Raw genomic sequence first — 12754 nt, forward strand, 5'->3', positions numbered from 1 at the left:
TTGGTTCCAAAGTAACCCATGTCTTACAGGAGATCAAAAGCTTATTTTCGTTGAGATAAGAAAATACCATTTTTAGATCTTGCAACTTCAATGCCGAGGAAATATTTTAGTCGTCTAAGGTCCTTCAATCAGAGTTGCTGATTGATGTGAGACTTAAGATGCTTGATGTATGTAATATATTCTTTTGCAATGATAATGTCATGATTCACATAAACTAGAACAAAAATGTGTGTGGCATTAATAACTTTTGAAAAAACTGAATAATCAGCCTTAGATTGGGCGGATCCTTCTTGAAGTAGATAGTGTGAGAGCTTGGTAAACCAATTTTTAGAGGATTGTTTGAGTCCGTACAGTGATTTGTACAACTTGCAAACTTTATGCTCCCTCTGAACAGAAAAAACTGATGGTAAATTCATATACACCTCTTTATCAAGGTCCCAATATAGAAAAACATTGATAACATCTAATTGATAGAGATGCCAATTTTTTATTACTGCAATAGCTATCAAGCATCGCATTATTACCAACTTAGCAACGGGAGCAAAGGTCTCATTATAATCCAACCCTTCAATTTGGGTATAGCCCTTGAACATGACTCGAGCTTTATACCTTTCAATGGAGCCATCAGAGTGATATTTAATTTTAAACACCCATTTGCAACCAACAGGGTGTTTGTCCATGGGTAGATCCATATTTGACCAAGTGTTGTTCTCTTCTAATGCCATAATTTCTGAAGTCATAGCATCATGCCAATATTGAAACTTCATGGCATGGGAAAAGATTTTTGGTTCTGAGTGTTGGGAAATGACACTTAAAAAAATACAGTGTCCTTTGAAAAAGTGATCATAAACTATGACTTTGTATAATTCATTATTCGTGTTGTGAACCTTCACTCTCATGTTAGTCGATTGGAGTATGGGAGAAACTGTGTAATAGCTGTAGTATTTGAGATGGGATGGTGGTTGATGGGTCCCTTGATTATCGATAACAAGGCTAACACATTGCCTTGATTATCGGTACCAATATCTCCCTTGATAATCAATACATTAAAATGTACACTCGAAGTAATTTTTTAGATGTAGTTGGTAGATTTAACCATTCTTTTAAAGGGCGATTGCCGATGGATCCAAAAGGCTCTTAGCTTCAACAAGCTGGCCTGTTATGTTGCGTGTAATCTAGCTTAGATTTCAGTGCTAGATTATGTTATCTGGATTGTGACCGGACTTGGAAGGACAAACCACCGTTGTGGTTCTCTGATCCAAATTAGAGTGAAATGTGATTGTATTGACTTCTGGTAGGTCTGTCGTGAGGGTTTTCTCTACAATAGACACAAAAAAACAAATCTCATGCTTTTTTATTTCATGATCACGTGCTAGATAGCAAAATCATGTATACATCATGTGACAATTTTCATAAGAAATATATTGCTTATGTTCAATTCATGTTGCGTGAGAGAGAAAAAAAGCTAGTTGGCCCAGAGACAAATCTTAAGATGATGCAATCCTACCTTTATACAAGCACGTCCTAAAGAAAAAGTTACCTTGAGCTTGGCTTTTAACTTGGGCTTGACATGGGCTCAAACTCGGCTCACTCACCATAAGAATGAGCCAAGGTCGAACAACCTCTTCCTTTTTTTTTCATAGGCAAGCTGGGGTTAGGCAATGATGTATAAGTAAAAATCAACAATATTACATATATTGTACAAAATGGTTCCAATCATGAGGTTTGTCTTTTAAAATTTAGCCCTCTGAGGACTTGGCAAAATGAGCAAAAGTACATATCAGTTCATTGCTAAATTCTGAGCTAAAATGAACATGGCACCTGGGTAAATCTGCAACTGAGCTGCTGCCAAACACCCAGGTTCTCATCTCTGACACAAATCTACAATGAGCCCAACTGTGGCCTAGACTATGGACATTCCAAACGACAACCTTCATCTAGGCTTGGGGTTGTTCTTGTGATATCTAAATAGGTGAACCTTGCTTCATTACCATCAGGGGAGCTAGAGAGTCAGGATCTCGCTCTACAACCTTCTGGTTCTTTCGACGCCTTCGACTGGACAAAAGCTGGTTGCATTCTGGGACAGCTTTCATTTTTGTTATCTTATGAAGCACTTGACGACCGAAGGTTGGCTTATACGACCACTTTTCTTTTCTTTTATGCTTACTTGTATGTTCTACCTGATAGTGCCTTTCTTGTTGTGGAGCCACTAAAGGCCCATCAGATATTCGAGTTGCAAATTTGTACCCGGGGGAGCCGACTTAATTTCTTTGATGATCTTTACTGGGAACAATATAGTCTTAGTATTGGATTTGTAAGTCTTAATAGCAGCCTTCTCATTAAGTCCACCATATATGACAGAGGAAAATGGCAGAGAGCAGCAGAGAAGGGGACTATTATTAAGGTTTTGGAGTAGGATGGTTTGGTTGTTTTGAGGGACTCAGAAACCCTGTTTCCTATTGGGCTTCTGATTCACTACTGGGGCTTTAGGTGGGGAAGGGGACACAACTGTTGAACAGGATAACACAAGGGAGGGGTAGTGGTTTTAGAAATGACAGAGCTTTGGACTCCTGTATTCATTAGGGATTGGTCATTCTCAAGATTAATGGTTGGAAGAGAAGTTTTGGGGTTGTGGCCTATAGGGAAACTTCTTAAATCAGGGGTTGCGTAGTATTATCATCTATTGATTCTTGTAAAAACTTAAAATTTTTCAAGATGCCCAAATGATAACATTGTTGAAAAATACTTTCTTAGGTCCTAAGGCAGAAATCTCAAAATTGAGTCATTGTTTATCTTAGTTTATGAAAAAATCCTAAAAAGTCAAGTATAACCTTTAAAATTGAAAAAAAAACCCATCAAAATATCAAAAACACCCAAAATACAACAAAATCCTCAATTTTTAAGGTTTGTTGTCCGATAGCAGGGACACCAAAGTATTTTTGCCGTCAAGCCTTGTCCAATCCATCCTATCTCCTTTTCTCTTGAACTGCCCTACATACGCTAAGGTGTTGGTAGAACGATCACAACAACAACCCTACCTATGCAGAAGCGCTGTTGGAATCACCGCAGCAACCCTTTCACTTTAGGAGAGGTGGTACCGAACAAAAAATAGACTAAAAAAACTAAATAGACCCTCAAGTCTAAAAAATGTACTTTTCAGATCAATTTATTTTTTTTTAATTATTTACTTAGTTACTTATTCATTTCAATAAATACATACTTTTTTATTCTATTACAATCCAGCATTTCTCAGTGATGTGATTCGAGCTACGGAGATCGATAAAACTGTTTTGACTTTACCTTTTTCTCAAGCAAAAGCCGGTCAAGACTTGCAAACGGTATCCCCACATATTTAAAAAAGGGTTTCGTGAATCTGAGTAAGTTATTCTTTCTCAACTCTCAAATTTTTATCAACAATTCTAAAGCACTAAGCCTATTGCTGAAAACTTGATGGGCTTTTTTTTTTCTGGATTAGGTTTACCAAGATGTCGAGATACCTTGATGAAAAACCATTCATCTTTAACCTTCGAAGCGATCCGAGACCCCACTGCAATGATCTCTTAGGGCACGTGGACAAAGTGATTGGTGGAACCGCAAACTTCATAATATCGCACCCTTCCCTTGTAAATGATTTCCTGCAGAAAGCTTCTCCCGTTCTCTATCTTAACCTCAAGCTAGTGTTTCTTCCATCACAAACGGCCCCTTCTCTCTTCGGTTCTTTCAGTTGGTTTACCAGCTCTACTGCTCATTGTCTAAATATTGAGGCTCTTGGTCTTCCGGACTGGATGGCGATGATGTCAAAACACCAAAATTTTTGGTAATTTGACATATCAACTTAATTAGAGCAAGCAAGTGATGTGTCAAACCACTCTTCCTTGGTGTATTGAGATGGTGACCATCCATTCAACCAATTGGGTTGATCAGGTGCAACCACATTGCACAAATGCAATGTGTTGTTGCACCTGATCACCTGCATCTATTGTTGGGTTGTACAACAACAAATGGAGGGTGACTAGGTGCAACAGAACATTGCACTTGTGCAATGCGATTGTACCTGATCCTGCCTCCCATTGAACTCAACTCCACTGCACATTATGCAAATAGATGGCTCTCATGGTATCACCATCAAAGGGCCCACACAATGTGTCATGTTAACATTGTTCATGCACAAGTGATAAGCAAAAACAAAGAACATCATCATCAAGTGTCATCTCAACTCTCAACTAACTATGCCATATAAAAGTAGGATTTAATATTTACTACCCTCAAGGGTATGGAACCCCTAAATGGAAATTAGGGAGGGAGGTGAATTTGAAAAAATGAGACCCCATAGATGTATTCAGCACTAAGGGTGCACAAGGAGCCAAGCTACCTCGACTTGTTTAAGCTCAACTTGGGTTCATTCGTAAAAGTAGATGAGCCCAGCTTGAACACACAAGTTCAGGCTCGATCTTTATGAACAAGCTGATCTTGATCAAGTCACTAATCTCAATTAAGCTCTAAAATAAAAAATAAGCACGTATAAATAATATATAATATTTTTGCAAACATAAAACAAAGACCTATTGTTTCTCTAATGGTAGGGTGTTGAACTTCGTCTTAAAAGGTGGTGGATTTGAATCTCCCACCTTTAAAGCTTTATCGACTGGTCCGTTAGAGTATCAAATAGGTTCGTCAAGATTGTTACTCTCTCATTGTCAGAGGCTTGCTGAGGGGGTGCCTTGTTATTCTAACTTGAGTCCAGGCATCTTGCTCTATACTACTCTGCAATAGTTGAGGCGGTTGTTTGTTCCTGCATCTATCCACCGAATGAAAGCTAACTTTGTAGATGTCTTGGAGGATTTTCAAGCCATTTTCCATCCCTAAGTCAATGGTTGGGACAGGTTTAAAGTCCAGAGGAACATCCAACTTAACCTTGTGAATAAGAGACGTTCCTTCATCCTAGTGATCATATTCATTGCCATAAATTTTCCCTCGAGTGATACCACGATTCCCCTAAATACCAGGTTGAACCACAGTTCAAGAGATAGGGATGGAAGGCATAATCAAATCAGAGTGGTAGATTGCACCTCCAAATGAAGAGGCATACTGGGATACCACCGGTTGGTCACTAGGGTTCTTCCCACCAAGCTACTGTGCGAGAGATGATTCTCATGTGCTCCTCATAGGAGACAATGATGAGGAACAAGCCCTCACTTAAAGATGAGAAAAAGAGATCGTAGAGTTGTTGCATTGGTGGCCATAAAGAACGTAAGGAGTTGAACATAAACTCATACTCCATGTTCTTGGCCGTGATACCAGTAGGAAAACTCGCCAATAAGGTCCAACACATAGGGGCTAGAAGTTCCTCATACTTCTTCTCTGGTAGCATGACTAGTCCGAGAGTGGTGGTGTTTTGTGCATACTGCAACACTTGGTCGACTTTGGATTCATCGTCTTTCGTCACCACCTCGGCCCATGAGGGGCTGTTTCCTTTTCATTCAACGTTGGCAAGAGGTTCCTGGCTCCATGTACATGTTTTGACCTTCACGAATGTCTCGTTCCCAACCTGGTGGTGGGGGGGATCGAGGTTTCCCGACTCCATTCCTTCTTCCGCTTCCACTTTCATGCTTCCTTCCCTGTTCAAGTTTGTTTTTTTTTTAAAGAAAAATAGAAGAGGTTCATCAATTGGCCTTCGAGTGATTGAGATATCATTGTTCAACTTTTTATTCCTTTCTAAATTTATCATACATGTAGCAACCGAACAGGCACATTGATCCAACCGTAGGTGACTTGGCATCATCAGCATCTTGTTGGACATAAAGGATCTGGGTCCATCCCATTAGGTGACCGGGTTTGACTTCATTAGTAGGCCTCTTAGTGGGCCACATAATGGGGAGTTAGTGGGTGGGAGTTACGTGTCCACATTCACGTAACTGCCTCTTTCCCCCATTATATAAGGGAGCAGGCTTCCATGAAGATGATGATAGATTCATAGCTATTAGCCTACCCGAATTTCCATATAAGGTTTACGTGGTATAGGATCTTGCTCACTGTCGACCTAATGCCTGGGCTCATCGTGGGCGTCGACCGGTTGAGGAGAATGCCGAGCACCCGCACTTGCACACCATGGTGTCTTCAGGTATGCTTTCTGTGTTTGATTTTACTAATACGCCAATATTGGGTTATGGGCCCATGTCATCACTCAATTCTGCTACGCATGTGGTTTCGTCGGGAGCATTTTGGTTTATGCTCGTCGACATCGATGTTTCAGCTATCTTTTTTCGACAAATGGTTGTTGAATTCACAGATTCATCTCCAGTAGGTCGCCGGTAGCGACAGCTGCCCCAGTGACTCTCTAATCTCTGCAGAATGCATTCGGTTTTACCTGCCGATGCAAACGTCTCCGGGGAGGAATGTGGAGGCTAGTTGTTGTAGGCGTCTTTGCCGACGCCACTGGCTGCAGGACGGCAGACTGACGATCGGACCTTGAAACTGATCACCAGTTGCAGGTGACTCAGGTGGGGCGATGTGGCTCATCGGTATTCGGCAAACGGTCACCGTCAGTGACAGTCGTCGAGGAAACTGAAGCCCTCGCCTGATCGTTCACTAGAGGTCGGAACCCCGAAAATAGGTTTTCTTTGAGAAAGGTTCCAGCCATGGGTTGTCCCCAGCTGCCATCGTCGGTCCACCCTGATGCTGTCATCGTCGGGCTGCTGGTGGTTTCATCGTCAGGGGTCGTCCGACGCTGTATGGCATCTAGAGAGCCAAGCCCCTTTTTCCCTTCTCTGTTTCATCTGTCGTCGAGTAGTGGCGGTTTTTGTGATCGTTGCAAAAAAAATTCTTTTATTCCTTTTTTAGGGGAATAAAGAGAAAAACTCTCGCAAGGTCTCACTTGACCTTTTGTAAAGACATTTTGAAATAACTCGCCTCCAGTTTGAAATTTGCGGGAAAATAGGGAGACGAGATTCGCTCGTCGGTACAAGGTTCAACAATTCCTAGCACCTTTACCAAGGGTAATCGAACCAAGGATCAAATTTATGTCTTTGATTTGCCAAAATTTGTCTAAGAAATTATTCTAAGTCCTAATTAAATGCACATTTAATCAAGCTTGTGCTATGATTTTGAACTTTCAAAATTTGTATGCTTTGGAAAGGATTTCAGAGATTTGTATTTTTCCAAACGATTTTGAAATAAATTTGAAAATATCTTTTTAGAAATGATGTTAAAGTTCAGAAATTGGTTTTGCCTTCAGAAATTGGAATTTGAAATGAATTTGAGTTGAAAGTTTGAAATTGAAGATTTTGAAATTGAATTCAAAGTTAAAAAAATTGAAATCTAAATCGATGAAAATCGAATTTGGAGTTGATTTTTGAATTTATAATTGAATTCAGAATCAAACTTGGAATTTTGAAATTGCTCCTTAGAATTGAAATTGAAAATCAAAATTGGATTTGAAGTTGGAAATTAAAATTGAACTTTGAAGAATTAAAATTTGAAATTAAAAATATAATTGAATTTGAAAATTAAGTTAGAAATTGAAATTAAAATTGAAAATTTGGGAATGAAATTGGAATTTAGAATTTAAAATTCAAAATGAAATTTGAAATTTAATTTGAAATAAAAAATTTGAGAATTGAAATGAAATAAAGAATTAAAATTTGGAAGATAGAAAATTTGAAATTGGCATTTGAATTTGAAAATGGAATTCGAATTTTAAAATTTGAAATTTAAATGAAATAGAAAATTGAAATTAAATTTTGGAGGAAAATGGAAAATTGAAATTTAAAAAAAAATGAAATTCAAAATTTAGAATTTAAAATTCAAAAATGGAGAATTAAATTGATTTTAAAATCGAATCAAAATTTGAAATTAGAATAAGAAATTGAAGTTTAAGATCTAGAATTTTGAAATAAAAGTGAAATTAAAATTAGAATTTTGAAAATGGAAAAGGAAAATAAAATTGAAAATAGAATTTAAAATTGAATGAAATTGGAAATTGAAGTCAAAATTGAAATTATTTTAGATTTTGAAAATGATTTTGAAAATACTTTGAATTTGCAAATGATTTTAAATTTGAAATTGAAATTCAATTTCTAAATAGTTTTGAACTTTACTTTTGAAAACAAAATGGAAAATAAATTTAAAAAATCACTTGGAAAATACTTTAAAACTGAAAATATTTTGAATAATTTTGAAAAAAAAGGAAAATAATGATGCAATTCTATCTTAAATGATGAATGTATTTGAAAAGGATTGATTTAAAATTGGAATTAAAATCGAATTTGATTCTTTAATAGAATTAAAACAAGATTAAAACTTTAATATATTCATGACTATGAACACAAATATATTCTAATTTAATTTTTATTTAAATTCCAATAAAGAATGAAATAAAATTTTTTGTCTTTATAGAATTAAAATAAGATTAAATTTTCATATATTTATGACTATCGCCACAAATATACTTTGATTTAATCTTTATTTTAGATTCTAATAAAGAAAGAAAATATATTTAAAATATGATACATTTTTTAAATAAATTGTATTTTAATAAAGAATAATAATTCTAAGTATTATTCATATTCTGACTATGGCAGTAAATATGAACTTTACTTAGTTTTATTTATCCTTTATTAAATGGTACACATGCCATTTATGTTTTCCTATAGTGAATTAAAAATAAAAAAAATAGATGCAATAATTAATTATGAGAAATTAAAACGAATCTATATGTTAATTTATTTTAAACTATGCATAAAGTAGATTTTTTATTAATTGAATTATTACAATACTTGAATGAATTTATATCAATTAAAAATAAAGAAAAGAAAAATCCTGCAAAAATAATAAACATGTTAGAAATAAATATAGGCATTTATGGATTTTCTTCAATTATTAAAAATTTGAGAAAATCCATAATTTAGCCTTTTTATGCCCAAAAAATAAAGAAAAAATCTATAAACATATTAGAAATTGATGAAATTTGATTTTAAGGTTTCTAATAACCTAAAAAGTATCCTAGAATAAAAAACGCAAAAAAAAAAAATTGGAGGAAAACCTGAATTTGTTTTTTTTTATCCAAGTAAAACAAGATATTTCAAAATTGTGATATGTAAATCGACCCTATCAGAGTGTTTTGAATGAATGGAAGCCTAAAACAACTCTAATTGAGTTGAAAATTAATTCCATGGATTTTTAACTCTTCAAGGATGCATATCTCTTTTACAGATCTCAAAAAACATTTTTAAAACTTGAGATATGATTAAAACATTGAGAAATAAATTTTGAAATTAGGAAATTAATCTTTGTCAGATAAGTTTCTGTAATTTTTGAGTTTCAGGGGCTAAACTGATTAAATTTCTCCCAAATTTATGGGATAAGTTGCTTAGTTTAACCATAAAACACTTCCAGTTTATAGATCTAAAAAATAATTTCCCATTGGGGAGATCCCATCTGATCAAGTTGATCAAAAATCTGTAAAAACCTATGAAAGAAAATTTAATAGGTTTCTGATTTTTTATCTGAATGATAGATGAAAACTTAATGAAAATTTTTGAAAATTGGTGTGCATAAACTAGACATTCTAAGAAAAAAATGCTTTTTTACAGATCTAAAAATTGATCTCCCATTAGGGAGATATGAATGCAACAAGTTGGTTTTAAGTCAGAATAATGTCTGAGATTGCAAACAGACAAAGTTTTGGCATAAAATACAAAAGAAATAGAAATATTCTATAAAAATGGATGAACATTTACACGAGGAAACTAAACATGCAGATGAAAAAGATCCTTTTTAAAGTTCTTAAAAATGATCTTCCATTAGGGAGATATGACTCTAATAAAATGGACAAAAATCAGAATTATAAAAGTGCTATAGTATAATAGGGTTGTGATTTTTAGCCACAATCAGATATCAAAACTCCATAGAAACGGATAAAAATTTACATAAAGAAATTAGACTCAATTTTTAAGATTTCCTCTTTTACATATTTGAAAGATCATCTCTGGTTAGGGAGAAATCACTCCAACAAGTTGGTCTAATTTTAGGAAAAATCCGGATGAGGCTAAACAGTAGGGTCCGAATTTTGATTTTTTTGAGGGACCAAACCAACTCAGAATTATCTGATTTTTGGTATGGATTGCGTAAATATACTAATAAAAATGTGATAAAAAACTTAGATCAAAATAATACCTAATTATATGCGAATAGATGAATGCAAAAATCGACCAAAATTGAAAATATTATCTCAACACAATTGAATGGAATGGAATCTCAAAATTGAATTGATCCAATGATCAAAACGTGAGATCTATCATTCTAGATCATCAATGATAATGAAAATGATATAAAAATATAAATGAAAGCATATATGATTTTTCAAATTCGGATTTCAATTCTAACTCTACTTTCCGAAATTCACTCTTTCCCAAGTCTAAATTTGACTTCCAAATTCAGTTCCTGTTTCAAGTTCTGAATTTAAACTCAAGATCAAAAATCCATTTTCAAAATTGATTCTTGAAAATTGATTCAAATTCAAAGTTCATTTTAACTTTGAAATCTCATTCTTACTTCAAATTTTACCTCAGTTCCTAATTCTCATTTTTCTCTTCATTTCTTCAAATCTAAAAGCTATTTTCTAATCTTTGATTATTCCAAAACTTAGAACTTCAAGTCTCTTTTCAGACATATTTCAAGTTCTAAGTTAGATTCAAAATCTAACTTTTTCAAATCAATTTAACCATTTGAATCATTTCTTCACTACATTATCAAACTTATTTCAAAATCACTTGGAAAATTTCAAGATTTCTAAATTATTTTCTAAAAAATATACATCTTTGCATTTGCATTGCACAAGCATGATTCTTTGTGCATTTTAGACTTAGAATAATTTTTTAGACAATATTTAGGCAAAGCAAAAGGCATAAGTTTGATCCTTGCTTCAATTACCTCTGGTAAAGGCACCAGGAATGGTCGAACCTCGTACCGATGAGCGAATCCCGTCTCTCCATTTTCCCGCAAATTTTTAAAAACGAAGGCGAGTAATTTCAAAAAACATTTTCAAAATTAAGGTCAAGTGAGACCTTTGCAAAAGAGTTTCTCTCTCTTATTTCTTTTCTTTTCTCTCTTCTTTTCTATCTTTTATTCCCCTTTAAAAAGGGAATAGAGGCTAGAAAGGAAAAGAGAAGGAAAAGAGGGAATCAAGAGGAAAATTTTTGCAATAATCATAATATCCAATTAACTTTCATTAGTTATACACAGTTCTAACTCGCAAAAGTGAATTGATGCAATGCATGAGGAGATTAAATCCATGAAAGACAATGACATATGAGATCTTGTCCTATTACCTGAAGGTGTGAAACCCATTGGTTGCCAATGAATATTTAAAACCAAGAGGGATTCGATGAGTAATATAGAAAGATATAAGACATGTCTTGTTGCAAAAGGGTTTACTCAAATGGTAGTCATTGACTATACAAAGACTTTCTCTTCAGTTTCTACGAAAGACTTTTTGAGAATTATGATGACACTTGTGGCTCATTATGATTTGGATCTGCATCAGATGGATATAAAGACACTATTATTTAATGGTGACATTGATGAGGCAATATATATGGTGCAACCTGAATATTTTGTCTCAAGCAATATAAAAGAAATGATTTGCAAATTAAAGAAATTCATTTATGGACTTAAGCAAGTTTCCCGTCAATGGTATCATAAATTCCATCAAGTTGTCCTCTCATTTGGTTTTGAGATGAATGTGGTTGATGAATGCATTTACCATAAGTTCAGTGGAGGTAAATATATTTTTCTAGTTTTATATATCGATGACATATTACTTATTAGTAATGATATAAGCATATTGCATGAAACCAAGTGATTTCTGTCAAAAAAAATTGAAATGAAAGATCTTGGTGATGCCTCTTTTGTATTAGGGATCCAGATACATTGAGATTGTTCTCAGAGTATTCTTGAATTATCGTATAAGAGCTATATCGAAAGGATTTTGGATAGATTTTGCATGAAGGATTGTAAACCAGGTGACACCCCTGTTGCTAAGGGAGACAAGTTTAGTTTTGCTCAGTGCCTCAAATACTAGTTTGAAGTTAAGGATATGAAAAAGATTTCTAATGCATCTACTGTGGGGAGTCTTATGTATGCTCAAGTGTATACACGTCTGGATATAATATATATTATTGGGATGTTAGGCAGATATCTTAGTAACCTAAAGATAGATCATTGGAAAGCAACTAAATGGGTTATGCGGTACTTTCAAAGAACAATAGGTTACATGCTCACATACAGGAAGTTAGATCAGTTAGAGATCATTGAGTATTTTGATTCTGATTTGTTAGATGCCAAGATAGTCACAAATCCACATCAAGTTATGTATTTCTATTGGCCGAAAGAGCTATTTTTTGGAGGAATGCCAAACAGACAATCATTGCTTCTTCCACTGTGACAACAGAGTTCATAGCCTATTATGAGGCATCCAATCATGAAATATGGTTATGCAATTTTGTCACTAGGCTATGGATTTTGGATAATGTTGAAAGACCACTAAAGTTATTTGTGACAATAATTCGACAGTGCTATATTCCAACAACAATAGGAGTTGGTCGAAATCAAAACATATTGACATCAAGTTTCTTGTTGTTAAAGAAAGAGTGTAGAATGGTCAAATATCTATAGAACATATAGGTACAAACTCCATTATTGCAGATCTGCTTACCAAAGGTTTGCCACCTAAGGTCTTTCACCAGCATACTGCTTG

This window comes from Nuphar pumila, chromosome 6 (assembly GCF_984573655.1).
Source record: "Nuphar pumila chromosome 6, dmNupPumi1.hap1.1, whole genome shotgun sequence".
In the NCBI taxonomy this organism is placed as follows: Eukaryota; Viridiplantae; Streptophyta; class Magnoliopsida; order Nymphaeales; family Nymphaeaceae; genus Nuphar; species Nuphar pumila.